Below are 14,314 nucleotides of genomic sequence, written 5' to 3'. Positions count from 1 at the left end.
TTAATGTAATGGATAAAGTCCCTCCATGAATTTCTTACTACTCATGATATTAATGGCTCAGTTCCACATCTGAAATCTTTCCTAATAAATTATAAACTGTAATTTGGATTTTCCAATTTGAGGTGAGGTGATAAACTTGGTATTTTTACAATTCTAGAACATCAAACCAAAATGAAAGACTCATATTAAAATTAAAGTAACAGCGATCAAGGTTTTTAAGCTTAGATGAATTCAATCCAAGTTGGAACTCCAGCACTGTTTCTGGTTAGCTGTCTAACCAGAGTAGGTTAGTAGACTACTTCAAGAGTAGTCAGGAATGACTTTGAGCATAGATCCAGGAAGTCCAGGAAAAGCACTGAGCATCAGTGAGTCCAGCTGCTCCTATACTATATCATAGTAAAGTAACACTGATTTCCTAACTTCATGTGTCCATATTTTATAAGTACATTAGAATAACTGTTTCATAATCTATTACATAGTATTTTACATTATAAAATAGAAATAATATTCATTACAAAACTGCCAAAAAACAATGATTAAGAAAAATTATGTACATAATTTGTGTGAACTGTGTTTTGCCACACCTATACGACTGAATGCATCCATTTTCTTTAAACTGCATCAAATCAGTATATATTTTCAAGTAAAGTCACTGTTTTATTCTTATTTACCATTTTCTTCTCAGATGTATATTTTTATTTTCAGTTACCTTTATTTTTTAGTGAAGAAAAATATTTTTTTTCTTGTTTTTGGGCCACACCCGGCAGTGCTCAGGGGTTACTCCTGGCTATCTGCTCAGAAATAGCTCCTGGCAGGCACGGGGGACCCTATGGGACACCGGGATTCAAACCAGCCACCTTAGGTCCTGGATCAACTGCTTGCAAGGCAAACACCGCTGTGCTATCTCTCCGGGCCCGAAAAATAATTTTATCGAATAAAATTTACTCAGATGTGGGGGAAAGAAAGAAAGAAAATAATACATGTTTAGGAAAGAATACAGGCTTTTCCAGAGTGAAAATGGCAGAAAGAATAGAGAGAAAAGTGTTATAAAGAGAGGTTTCAAAGAGCAGAAAGGCTCCTGGAGAGCCTATTTTTTCCTATCATGGATGATATGGAGACTATAATGTTGAGTGAACTGAGTCAGAGGAAGTTAGATAAACGGGATAGTCTCACTCATCTGTGAGATTCAAGAAAAATCAGACAGTCTAATAATAATATCTAGAGACAATAGAGATGAATGCCAGAAGGACCTGCCCATTATATGAATCTTACCATAAAGAGTGATAAGTGTAGTTAGAGCAGTGCTTCTCAATTATTTTTGTCATGCCCCCCCTCGGAAGAAGAAAACATTTTTGCTTCCCCTGCGTGACTGTAAATATTATCTTTATTAAAAAAAAAACTTTAACCTGCAAAACTAAAATATATAAAGTAATTTGAGCTGAATTTTTAATAAGAGGTGATGTCTGGATTAATGGCTACAATGAGGATGTTTTGCAATGCATAGCTTTTCAAAGCGGGATTTGAAGCAAGACACAGCACTCTCAGCTCCAGAGACATACAGAAACATAAACAAAGGACTTAGCTTGTTATGACAGTGTTTGCTGAGGTCAAATGCCCACTTTTCTGGAGCCTCGTGCCCCCCTGGGGGTGCGCCCCACTATTGGAGAAGCACTTAGTTAGAGAAATAACTACACTAACAATTACCATGACAATGATATAGAGAGAAATAGAATTCCTGTCTTGAAGGCAAGCAGAGGGTGGGGGAGGAAGGAAAAGTGGAGCACTGGTGTTGGGAAAATTGTACTGTTGAAGGGGGTATGCATTTTATGGCTGAAACAGAGTTATGAACATGTCTGTGGCTTTAATTTAAAAAAAATTTTTTTTGGTTTTTGGGCCACCCGGTGATGCTCAGGATTTACTACTGGCTCTGCACTCTGAAAGCATTCCTGGTTAGGGAAACCATATGGGACACTGTCTCTAAGTATCCAGGTCCACCCTGGATTTGCTGCAAAAAAAAATTTTTTTAAAGAAATTCTTTTTTTTTTTTTTTTTTTTTTGGTTTTTGGGCCACACCCGGTGACGCTCAGGGGTTACTCCTGGCTATGCGCTCAGAAGTCGCTCCTGGCTTGGGGGACCATATGGGACGCCGGGGGATCGAACCGCGGTCCGTCCTAGGCTAGCGCAGGCAAGGCAGGCACCTTACCTCCAGCGCCACCACCCGGCCCAGAAATTCTAAAGAATCATTCTGACAGTGAAGATTTTTAACTGCATGTTAGAGTTTTCAAAAGGCTCCAAATAAAACAGTTATACATGTCATGCCATTAATAGGAATTCATATATATATATATATATATATATATATATATATTGGTTTTTGAGCCACACCCGGTGATGCACAGGGGTTACTCCTGGCAATCTGCTCAGAGATTGCTCCTATCTTGGGGGACCTTGGAGGCACTGGAGGATCGAACTGCAGTTCCTCCTAGGCTAGTGCATGCAAGGCAGATGCCTTATAGCTTGCGGCACCACTCCAGCCCAGGAATTTCTATATCTCTACAAGGAGGATGGACAGAAGACCCACTAGGGTGTCATATTCTTAGTGTGAATGGATGTTTCAAATACTCCTAAGGAATTTTCACCAAAAAGCCTTTTGGGAAGCCACACCCCTGCATGGATAATCGGTAAATTCCATAGAGATATTTTTGAGATTTGTGTTATGGTACTGACTTTATACAACTAACATCTAATTGGCTTTTCTCCCTTCTGCTCCGTGTATTACAGACTGAATATAGCCTTTATTAAATTTCTCTTTACCTGTAGGATTCCAGCACCAAAAATATTTAGAGACAATTTTCTTCTCTCTGTCAGCTCTGAATTTACATCGGAAAGACTTGGCCAGGATTTGGCATTGGGTTGTTGAAACTTCTTACCAGGTTTAAAATCTGCATTTCTTAGCCTGTCTCTTTCACCTACTCCTTATACACAAAAAGAGTCTTCCTGCAGAAATAGGAGAGTTGAAAAGTGAAAATTAGCTCCTTGCTACCCCCCCCCAAAAAAACTTTACATCTGAAACTACTGGGAAAGATCTGCTTTGAGATGTTAAAACTAACATTCTCCCTTTTTAACTCAGGACTCTTACTCAATATAGTTCTTTTTATTAGAACTTGTATCCCTTAGCCAGGTGAATTGTTACATATACCAAATAGGGCTATTGTTAATGTTTCTGTGTACCAGATACCAGAAAGAAACCTGAACATTCTTCTCATAATGGCAACTAACCTTGTATATACTTGTCCCACACATTACAGTTTAGAATACTGTCTCTCCCATACATTCATTGTGAGGTCTCATATTCTACATATTTTGCCACCCATGCATTCATTGTGTGGTCTCACATTGTACATATTTCGCCACCCATGCATCCACTCTCCTCAAGGGAACTCAAAGAAGTTCTCTAACTCAAACGGACCCCAAGAGCTATCAGCAGCACATACAAACAGGATATAACAAAGCATATTAAAGAACATAGTAAAAACAACAGAACCTACGAACTGGTCACAGAACTTGAGCTCAGCATGGCAGAGAGTAAAGAGAGAATTTAAGGTAGAGGTAAGTAGAAATTCGAGTGTAAGGTGTGCTAATCAAATGCTGTATATATAAAACCCTTAATGAACATCATTGTGAGTAACAGTGCCTAAGATAAAATGTAAAGAAAAGAAAGAGCCTACTTTTTTTTGTGGTTTTTGGCCACACCCGGTGACACTCAGGTGTTACTAGGGCTCTGCATTCAGAAATCGCTCCTGGATTGAAGGACTATATGTGATGCCCGGGATTCAACCAAGGTCTGTCCTGGGTCAGCTGTGTGGAAAACGCCCTACCACTGTGCTATTGCTCCAGCCCCATTAGCCTACTTTCTGATTACTTTTAGTTTATTTTAATTAGTTAATAAATTATGAACAACTAATTTATCATTCTCTAAATAATCATATTAAACTGTGTTTCTCTAAAAGTCTGAGTAAATTATCTTTCTGGAACAAGGGGAAATTCAAACTCAATAAAAGAACTAAGAATTCTAAATATGCCAAGTACATGGTTTCATTTTAGCAACAGAAATGAGGTCTTTGAAGACTTCTCAGAATCTTTTCAGAACAGTAACTGAAACACTGTAAACATACATTAAAAATTCTTTTTATTTCCTTTGTTTTTTAAAAGTCAAAAGCAAAGTTAATATTTAGAAGTAACTAGTCTTTAAATTCAATACTCAACACACAGATTTTTAACAGTCACCAAAAATTATCATGTGTAATACAATAAAAAGAATGGGTAATAAAGATAAAATGCTTTAAATGTTATATATTTTAATCTTGTTTGCTTTGGGGTCATTTCTGGCTATGTTCAGGCTTAATTCATGGATATAAGATGCTAGAACTTACTTTCCTACTTTGTTAAATAAGCAATACTAAGATCTGCTCTGAGTCCCCCACAGAAATTATTAATACAATGGAATAAGAAAAGTCTGCAAACTGTAATGTGCATTAGGCCTAAGAGTGAAAGGCATCTGTTCAGTTACATGAAAAAAAGGCCTCAGACGTTTAAAAATAAACAACTAGTATGACCTCTTCCTTGGCAATGAGATTTTTTCCCCTAAGAACCTACCCTGTGGCTCAACTCCACACAGCAGAGCAGCCAAAGGCTGGAAAACCTCCAAGGGCTGTATGGCACAATAGACTCTTAAAGAAAGCTGGAAGCTGAGCCCAGTGCACTCTCCAGCACAGGAAAACTCTCCAGCACAGGAACGGAATGGTCCTCTGAGCACAGAGTCTAAAATAGACACACACACACACACACACACACACACACACACACACACACACACACACACCACCACCACCACCACCACCACCACCACCACCAGCTACAGTCCAAATACACACACACACACACACACAAGTGTGTGACCTCACAGGGATAATTACAGTCATGGGTCAAATCTGTTGTGTCAAACATTTGTAATAAAGTATGTAAAAAAGCCTTCACTAGGGTTATAGAAACAGCATTGGCATGACCTCAAGAAAAATCATCCAAGACAGAACATGTACACTTGCTCAAATAAATGGCAAGTAAAATATTCTGATGATGCTAGAATAATCAAACAAAAAATGTTTTTTCTTAAACACTTGATTAAATAAGTGGCAGGGGAAGTTCTGCCACTTTGGCAGGAGCCTGGTACTAGGTTTCAGAAAGAGCATTTCACTCATCTGGCTGACTTTTCTCACAAGCTTTTGTCTCCTATTTCTTCTTACACGGTCTCTCCTTCCTCTCATTCTTTCTTTCCCATTTACTCCAAGTATTATAGACTGCTTAAAAAACTGCAAATGTGGGCCCGGAGAGATAGCACAGCGGTGTTTGCCTTGCAAGCAGCCGATCCAGGACCAAAGGTGGTTGGTTCGAATCCCGGTGTCCCATATGGTCCCCCGTGCTTGCCAGGAGCTATTTCTGAGCAGACAGCCAGGAGTAACCCCTGAGCACTGCCGGGTGTGACCCAAAAACCAAAAAAAAAAAAAAAAAAACTGCAAATGTTCAACAAAATTATTATTTCACTTTGGATCTAATATCATAGTCATTATATTAACATTTATTTTGGCACATACTTTAGTTATTTGTATTGTTTTCCTATCTGGTAATGAATCATTACAAGGCAGCACATGATCCTGATCTTCAGTAGTAAAATGAATGGAAACTTCTCTCTTCAAATGGACCTGGACAGTTTTCAAGGATGATTCCTCAGAGGTCAATGGGATGCACTGACAAGAATGCATGCTAAAAGGTGAAACATTTTCTTTATTAGTGTAGTTATTTTGATAGCTGAAACCACAAGGTAAACTTTACGAGAAATTTGGGAAGAGAATTAAAATTAACAAGATATTTAACCTACAGAGTTTGAGCTCATTTAGAATTAATATACACAGGGCTTCCCATTCTCAAAAAGCCAAATATTCATTATTTATTTCACATGGAATATACTCCAGGAGACATCAGATACCAGCACATAGCTCATACATAGTTTTACAAATATCAATATGTGAATATAAAAATCATATTATGCATTCAATCTGACCAGAGTGGAGAGGTTTTTGATTAACTGCATTATAGAAAAAAATTCCATAAATTATCTTCAAATTAACTGAACTGATCTAAGTGGATAAGAATACTTTTGGTGATGGTGGAGAAAGCTAAGAGTGATGATGTTTAAGGAAAAATAGTTTTGTTTTTTTACTCTAGCATTATCAAAATATTTTACTATCTCCTTAAAGGTTTACTTTTCCATATTTTTCTTTTTTTAACTATACTGCTTTAAGAGTGAACTTAAGCATACAGACAGTCCTACCTCCTTTCTTCAGTGATAACATAAATGAGACTGATGAAAAAATAATCAAGCATCTAAGTTCAGCAATGAAGGAAAGTTTACTGGCACAACACATGAAGGATGACAACTGGGATCTTAAGAAGTATTTCCTCTTATGCAGTGCCTCTCTATATACTTTTCTGGGTGTGGAGAAAAAATAAAACATTTTTATTATATTCTGTAAAAATAACCAAGAATAATGTGCATTAATCTTTGATGGCAGTTAATTATAAATTCCCTGAAACTGAGTCATGTGAAAAATCAATAGTATATCTTACTTATAAACCGAAACTTAAAATAATATGCAATGTTCCAACACCAATACCTTTACCACTGTTCACTGTATGACTGAAACTCAAACATCAATAACTTTTAAACTCCATCTCACACTAATTTGATAAAAAATAAATTTTTATAAATATTCACTCAAAGGGAAATGCTTATGGCATTTTTATCAATAAAATATTTTAAGTACTTTATTTAAACACCATGGTAACAAGTTTGTTCATAACACATATAATACAGTGCTGTTATTTTCAAAATTTCAAAGTTGCACATGATTGAGTTTCAGCCGTACAATGTATACTACTCTTCACTAGTACACATTTTCCACCACCAATGTCCCCTGTTTTCTTCTTACTCTCCCTCGTGCTTGCCTATGAGAAGAAAAATTTTTGTCTCTCTTTCTACTTATTTATTTTAGAATGGGTTTCATGGTACTTTGACGAATTTTTAATTAAGATGCATATGCAAAAAAAATGCCTATGCACAGGCTTTTCAACATAGCTGCTGTCCATATTTGTGGCTGCCGGTTTGGGGACAACACCACCCAGAAGTCCCTGCAGAAGCTATATGAATGGAAGTGAGCTGGTTCTGTAAGCAGAGGATTCCAGTCACTAAGATTTGCTGCTCAACTATGCATATCTCCTAGTCAATAAACCCTAGCACACATGTGGAAAACAACACTACAAGCATGAATATGGGGAAACAACACAGGACAAAACCATGCATAGAGAATGAAGATGGCAGTTCTGATGACCATAAAAGTGCCGACCACCTATTTAGCCTCTCAGATAATAGTTTAGAGAAAAATATGGAGGATGTTCATAGAACTCAAAGAACACGTGGATCAAGCTAAATGAACCAAAAATAAGAATCAAAGGATATGAAAATAGAAATGAGAAAACTCTAAACTAAAATAACAGGACAGAAAAACTTGGTAGGGAAACTTAAAATCTCACTGGAAAGCCTCTACAACAGAGGAAAAGAAGCAGAGGACTCAATCGGTGAATTGGAAGATGAGATGCATAAGAGCTCCATATAACAGAAACGATTGAAAAGGAGACTTAAATCAATGATCAATTCTTAAAATAATGGAAAATATCCTCAAGGAATTTGAACAGATGAAAATAGAATTCTTCATTAAATTTAATATAACCAACATAAGAATCATTGGAGTCTCAGGACCCAGGAAGAAAACCCCCAGTAAAAAATTAATAGTCAAGTATATCATTGCAGAGAAACTCCCAGAGCTAAAGAGTGCATGCAACCATATACAGCATACCCGAAAAGTACCAGCTAAGTAAGATATAGAGAAAAGCACCCCAAGACAGATCTTAGTAACAATGACAAATTCCACAGTCAGGGATAAAATACTGAAATCAGCAAGATCAAAAAGGTAAATAATGTACAAAGGAGCATCCTTAAGATTTACAGCAAATCTGTCACAAGAGACCCTCAAAGCCCCAAAACAATGTTGGAATATACTCAAACTCGCTGCCCATGCAACATTTTGTGTACAACATTTTGTGGCCCTTCCCTAGAGGAATCTTCTTTGTTTTGTTTTGTTTTAGTTGTTTGGGTCACACCCCTGATTTTGCACTCAAGGATCACCCTGACTTTGCTTCTTGTGGCCCGCAGGTAAATTGAATTTGAGACCCCTGGAATATAGTGACAAAACTCAATGAAATGAATGCTTCACAAAGAATACTTCACTCAGTCAGACTCACATTCAGGTTTGAAGAAAAATACATAGCTTTACAAATATACAACATCTTAGAAACTCTACAGACTCAAAACTGGCCTTAAAACACAAACTGAAAGGCCTACTTTAAGATAAAACAGACCAATAGATACATCAAACTCCTACACAAAGATGACACTAAATGCCATGATAATTATCTCTCTCAATGTGGATTAGACTAAATGTGCCAGTTAAAAGACACAGAGTTGCAAAATGAATCAAAAGCTGGAACCAACATACTGCTGCCTACAAGAAATATATGAATTGTCAGAAAAAACATAGACACAAAAATCAAAGGTTGGAGGACAATCATCCAGTTTGGAGAACAAGTAAACAATTCCCTTAAAAAGCTGGTGTGGCCATATTTATAGTATAAACACAAACCTTAGACTTAAAATGTTATAAGGGATAAAGGTGCACATTTGCTAATAATCAAAAATATGAACAACAGGAAGAAATCACACTCAAGTCATATATGCACCCATGAGATATCATCAAACTATTTAAAAACTATTGTTGGCAAATCTGAAAGAAGACATCAATAACAAAACAAAAATATTGGAGACCTCAACACCACCCTGTCACCCTTTTATAGGTCAACCAGCATAAAACCTAATAAAAATATTTTAGCTCCGAAAAGAAAAATGGAAGAAAGTGGTCTAGTAGATATATATAGGGCTCTCCACCCCAGAAAACTGGATATACATTCTTGATGCTGGCCCATATGTCTCCATAAAATCAAGAGAATAGGACAACATTCTCAAATTATAATACATTGAAATTAGAAGCGAACTAAAGAATAGATACAGAGAAAAATGTTTACACCTGAACAGCTTCAGGTTTTTTTTTACATCTTTACTTTGCAGTTGAACTTTACAATTGAACAGTTTCCTACTGAAATATCAGTGAGTCAGAGATTAAATCAAATAAGAAAGCAAAAGATTCCAGGAAACAAATGCAAATAATATAAAAATTATCAGAATTTGTGAGACATGTCAAAAGAGGTATTAAGAGGAAAATTTATAAATTTACAAGCACAGATAAGGAAGATAGGAGCTACATAAGTAAACTACTGACTAAAATTATAAAATAAGAAAGTAATCAACAAAATGAATCAAAAATAGGTAGCCAGAAAGAAATAACAAAGCTTAGAGCAGAAATTAATGAAGTGGAAATCCAAAAAACAGTTCAAAACAATCAAAGAAAGAAAAAGTTGATTGTTTCAAAAAAAATTGATAAAACACTAGAGAAACTCACAAAGAAAGGGAGAGAGAGAAATTTAATAAACCAGATTATAAATGAAAAGGGTAGATCACTATAGATAATACAAATATTCAAAGGGTAATCAGAGAATATTTTGAGAAACTCTCTGCAGAATCAAAATAATATGGAAGAAATGAATAAATTCTTGGACTTATAATCTTCCATGATTAAACCAAAATTATCTATATAACTATTATCTATATTAACTATTAACTATATAAAAATTATCTATATAACTATTGAGGAAATTAAAAGATTAATCAAAAGTCTTCCCAAAAACAGAAGCCAATGCCCAGATGGGTTCACTAATAAATTTTTTCACATTTTTCAAGAGAACCTACTACCAATACTTTACAATTGAACTTTATAATTGAACAGCTTCCTACTGAACTATCAGTGAGTCAGAGATTAAATTTCAGGCTTTTTCAGGAAATTGAAGAAATAGAAACACTCTGAAATAGTTTTTATGATACTAACATAACCCTGATAACAAAATATGAAAGAGATGCTGCAAAAAAAATAAATCTACAGACCAATATACCTGATGAACACAGACTTAAACATCCTCAACAAAATCCTAGCAAAGGTCATAAAATATAACCAAGTAGATTTTATTCCAGAGAGGAAAGGATGATTTATCATATGCAAATCAAGCAACGTAATACATCATAGAAAAAAACAAAAAAGAAAAAATCATATGATCATATCATATATGCAGAAAAATCATTTGATTATTTTCAATATCTATTCATGATTAAAAACTCTCAACAAGTTGGGAATGAAAGGAACATTTCTCAGTTTGGTCAAGAAAATACATTTTACCATATAGTATAGTCAAGAAAATACCATTTACAACAAGCCAATGAAAAATATTGTCAATGGAGATAAACTAAAAAGTATTTCCGTATTTCCTCTAAAATCTGGTACAAGATTGGCATACTTGCCATAGCAAATACAAATTACTGACTGAACTTAAAAAGAAATAAATATCTGGGGTTGGAGCTGTGGCACAAGTGGTAAGGCATCTGCCTTGAGTGCTAACCTAGGATGGACTGCAGTTTGATCCCCCTGCATCTCATATGGCCCCCAAGTCAGGAGTGATTTCTGAGCACATAACCAAGAATAACCCCTGTATATCACCAGGTGCGGCCCAAAAACCAATAAATAAATAAATAAATAAATAAATAAATTAAATAAATAAATAAATAAAGATCTAATTGCATCAAAAAGTGGGGAGAAGAAATGAACAGACACTTCCTAAAACAAGACATATAAATAACCAAAATGCACCTGTAAAAATGTTCCATATCAGTAATCATCATTGTAAATGCAAATCAAAACAACAATGAGGTAACATCTCATGCCTCAGAGACTGGAACACATCACACATACACACACACATACACACATACACACACATATACACATACACACACTAACTAGAACAATCAGTGCTGGCAGGGATGTGAAGAGAAAGGAATTTGTGTGTGTGTGTGTGTGTGTGTGTGTGTGTGTGTGTGTGTGGTTTTTGGGTCACACCCGGCAGTTCTCAGGGGTTATTCCTGGCTCCACGCTCAGAAATTGCGCCTGGCAGGCACGGGGGACTATATGGGGCGCCGGGATTCGAACTGATGACCTCCTGCATGAAAAGCAAACGCCTTACCTCCATGCTGTCTCTCCGGCCCAGAGAGAAAGGAACTTTCATTCACTGCTAGTGTAAATGCTGTGAATGCTGTCTAGCCAGCCTTTATGGGAAAACATATGAAGATTCCTCATAAAACTGAAAAGTGAGCTCCATAGGATCCAGCTGTTCCCTCTTAGGAACAAAGAAACAAAATACAAAAATGCTTTCTGCACACATACCGTATTTGCCGGTGTATAAGGCGATTGGGCGTATAAGACGACCCCCTAATTTTGCAGTTAAAACATACGTTTAGGCCTATATTTGCTGTATCAGACAGAACGTTCTTGTGCTGCATGTGTTCCTGTGCTCATTCATGTACCACAGTGAGCCAATCACAACAAACAAAGGTTCAAAAGTTCTACTGTGATAGACTTCCTCTCTGACTCTGGCCAATCTGAGCAGGCTTTTGACAGTGTAGATTCGGGTACAGAACATTGTCTCATTTGCATGCATCAAAAGCCTGCTTGGATTGGCTGAGTCAGGGAGGCGGTCCGAGCAGCCTGGCAGTGATTGGTGCAGAACATCGTCTAATTTGCATGCATCAAAAGCCTGCTTGGATTGGCTGAGTCAGAGAGGCGGTCCAAGCAGCCTTGCAGTGATTGGTGCAGGATTGAGTTGGAAAATTCGTTTTATGGCAATATTCAGACAATTTTCGTTTAGTGGCATATTGAAACGTTTTTTAGGATATACTTGGCATATAAGACGACCCCCTAATTTTGCAGTTAAAACATAGGTTTAGGCCTATATTCGGTGTATCAGACAGAATGTTCCCGTGCTGCAACTGAATGTACCACAATGAGCCAATCATAACAAGCAAAGGTTCAAAGGTTATAGTGTAGTAGACTTCCTCTCCGACTCTGGCCAATCTGAGCAGACTTTTGACAGTGTAGATTCGGTACAGAACATTGTCTAATTTGCATGCATAAAAAGCCTGCTTGGATTGGCTGAGTCAAAGAGGCAGTCCGAGCAGCCTTGCCGTGATTGGTGCAGGGTCGAGTTGGAAAATTCGTTTTGTGGCAATATTCAGACAAATTTTGTTAGCGGCATATTGAAACATTTTTTGGGATAATAAGACGAACCCCGATTTTCGGTTGACTTTTTTTTTTTGTTTCAAAAGTCATCTTATATGCCGGACAATACGGTATGTTTATTGCAGCATTATTTACAATAGTCACAATCTGGAAACAACCAAGATGTCCAACAACACATGAGTGGCTAAAGAATATGAGGTATACATACACAATTGGAATACTATGCAGCCATCAGGAAAAATAGACATTAATTTTTCCTATACATGGATGAAATAATTATGCTGAGTGAAATAAGTCAGAGGGAGAGACATAGATACAGAATAGACTCACTCACCTGCAGGATTTAAAAATATATGACAGTCTTGTAATAATACCCAGAGGCTATAGAGATGAGGGCTGAAAGGACTGCCCACAATATGAAACTTACTACAACTAGTGGTGAGTCTATTAGAGAAATAAATACACCAACAACTATCATGACAATGGTAGTAAGAGAAATAGAACATCAATCTCGAATACAGTCAGGCGGTGTAGGAGGGGAGAGTTGGGGCATTGGTGGTGGGAATATTGCATTGGTGAGGGGGGGTTCTTTTATGACTGAAACCCAACTACAAACATGTTTTAAATAGTTTTGTTTTAATAAAGACATTATGAAAAATATTCATCTACACTTTATTAACTTGATACAATTGTATACTTCATGAAATATTTAATATTTTATGGAATATGTATACTTCATGTTATAAAGCTAACCTCAGCCTGATAACAAAACTAGACAGAGATACTGCAAAGTAAAAAGAAAGAAAACTACAGACCTATATCCCTGATGACACAGATACAAAGATCCTCAACAAAATCCTGGCAAATAGGATCCAATGCCTCATCAAGAAGGTCACACATAACAACCAAGTAGGTTTTATTAGAGAAATGCAAGTATGGTTTAACATAAAAATACCAATAAATGGGCAGGGAGGAATAAAAGAATACCAATCAACATGATACAGCATAACAAAAATAAAAGTAAAAACCACATAATCATATCAGTAGATGTTGAGAAAGCAATCAATAAGGTCAAATACCCATTCTTGATTTAAAAAATTTAATAAGATGGGAATGCAAGAAACTTTTCTCAATATAGTCGATGCCATCTACCACAAGCCAATGGCAAATATTACTCTCAAGAGAGATAAACTAAAAGCCTTTTCTTTTAAATCTGGTACAGACAAGGCTGCCCTTTTTCTTCATTCCTATTCAACATAGTGCTGGAAGTTCTTGCTATAGCAAATAGAGAAGAAAAAGATATCAAGGGGCCCAGATATGAAAGGAAGAACTCAAGCTCTCACTGTTTGCAGGTGACATGGTACTATATTTAGAAAACCCTAAAAACTACCAAAAAGCTTCTAGAAACAATAGATTCATATAGCAAAGTGGTAGGCCAGAAAATTAACAAAAATCAATGACCTTCTTGTACATCAATAAAAATAAAGAAGAAATGGACATTAAAAAATCAATCCTATTCACACTAGTGTCATAGAAGCTCAAATATCTTGGAGAAAACTTAACTAAAGATTGAAGGACATATACAAAAATTCAAAATTCTGCTTAAATAAATAAAAGAAAACACAATGAAATTAAGACCCTGCTCAGGGATTGGGAGGATTTCCATCATTAAAATGGCAATACTCTCAAAGTGTTTTACAGTTTTAATGCATTCCCTCTACGACACACATGACATTCTTCAAGAAGTGGGTCAAATACTCCTGAAATTCAATACACATGACATTCTTCAAGAAGTGGGTCAAATACTCCTGAAATTAATTTGGAACAATAAACATCCTTGAACAGCTAGAGCAACACGAGAAAAGAAATATGAGAGGCATCACTTTCCCTAACTTTAAATTGTATTA

This window comes from Suncus etruscus, chromosome 14 (genome assembly GCF_024139225.1).
Source record: "Suncus etruscus isolate mSunEtr1 chromosome 14, mSunEtr1.pri.cur, whole genome shotgun sequence".
Classification (NCBI taxonomy): Eukaryota; Metazoa; Chordata; class Mammalia; order Eulipotyphla; family Soricidae; genus Suncus; species Suncus etruscus.
This window is presented reverse-complemented; position numbering follows the sequence as displayed.